This window comes from Vigna radiata, chromosome 11 (genome assembly GCF_000741045.1).
Source record: "Vigna radiata var. radiata cultivar VC1973A chromosome 11, Vradiata_ver6, whole genome shotgun sequence".
Taxonomy (NCBI): Eukaryota; Viridiplantae; Streptophyta; class Magnoliopsida; order Fabales; family Fabaceae; genus Vigna; species Vigna radiata.
The window spans coordinates 7,394,402-7,396,209 of NC_028361.1; positions in this window are offsets into that span (position 1 = coordinate 7,394,402).

Sequence of the window (1,808 nt, forward strand, 5' to 3'; positions counted from 1 at the left end):
AACCCTTTCTCCTTCATCTCTCTCACTCAACACATTTCCTCTGTCATCTCTGCACTAGCTCTAACTAAAAAAACACTCATTATTAAATAAAATGGTTAGAGAAAAAAAATACTTACATAAATAAAAAAATTAAAGCACCTAATTTTTTATTTATATAATCATAAATAAAATTTCAAGATTTAGAATTTTTATTGTTTGATTTTATAATTGAGAATTTTATTGTATTTTGATTTGTTTTTTTCTTTAGTAAAGGAAAACAAGTTAATGAATTTCTACCAAAAAAATTATATGGTCACGGAGCAATGTTACGTAGTAGTCTCAGAATGTAACGGAGCAATGTTACGTAGTAGTCTCAGAATGTAACGGAGCAATGTTACGTAGTAGTCTCAGAATGTAAAGGAAGGATGCTCATAAGTCTTGGTGTAAGTTGTGTCCGTCGGCTGTAATATATATAGTGAAGATAATGAAATTAAAGAGATTTTGAATGAACATTTTTCGAAAGGTGAATATGACTCAACTCTTTACAAAAGTAAATCGTTTAATAATGAATGTTTTTTTAGTTGGGGCTAGTGCAGAGATGACGGAGAAAATGTTTGAGTAAGAGAGATGAAGGAGAAAGGGTTGAGAGGAATGAAGGAAGTGAGTAAGGGTTTGGGGTTTTCTTTTTTTAGTTTTGAGAATGAAAATTATTAAAATAAGAAGTCTTTCTGATTTTTTTTTTTCAATTGGAGCTAAAATAGGGATGAAAGAGAAATGGTTGAGAGGAATGAGAGAGATGGGTAAGGGTTTGAGGGTTTCTTTTTTTATTTTTTTAATTTTGAGAATGAAAATTATTAAAATACCCTTAACCTTAAAACTTAGAATTCATGATATATAGGGGTATTTTTGTCTATTGAAACCCGGTACACATTGCTAAAATGTACCAACTGAAAAACAGGCGTACGCAAGTTAGCAAACCCCTATATATATATATATATATATATATATATATATATATATGAAATAACACATTAATAATTAATATTGATGTGTAATAGTTAAAATGAATTTCAACTTGTAAATTCAATTGGGTTGAAACAAAATTCGAATTTTTTAAATGTGAGTTAAATGTAACTATGTTCGTCAAAGAGATTCGAGTCGGGTTAAAAGGTAAATTTAATCATAACTCACTAGTAACAATTTTTTTTTTCTTTTATAATTTTTTATAAAGTAAAAGAAAGAGAAAATATATTAAACAATAGAAGAAAAGTGAGGGTATATTATTATATATGGGACTAAATCATTAAATTAGTGGAATGATATGGGTTGAATTAGAGGGGTTGTGATGATTTAGTTTCTTTTTTCAAGGAAAATATTTATTTAATAACTTTTTTACAATGTATAAATGATACTTTGTGATTAATCTATTTTAAATATGTGGATCAATTAAGTAGTGACACGTAGTTTGTTGTCAAAGTTGTTAACATATCAGGATCTTTTTTCAAACCTATCCAAATTCTTAATTATCATTCCCTTCAATTCCTAATCTATCTCCAGAACCGCAAATGTTGTAGGGTGTTTAGGATTCACATCCTCTCACAACTTTCCTTTCCCCGCATATGAAACTGCATGTTCTTCACTATGAAAAGTCTTAGCGTCTTCTTCCGCTCATGTGCCACTTTAACCTTCTACATGGGAGATGTTCTGATAAAACCAACTCCTAGTACTTCTTTGGTGTGTTGGGACAAAAGCTTTTATCATAAAAGCACACCATTGAAAAAATATGTGATTTCATCATTGTTGTCCATGAGAAAGGACATGTATGTCTG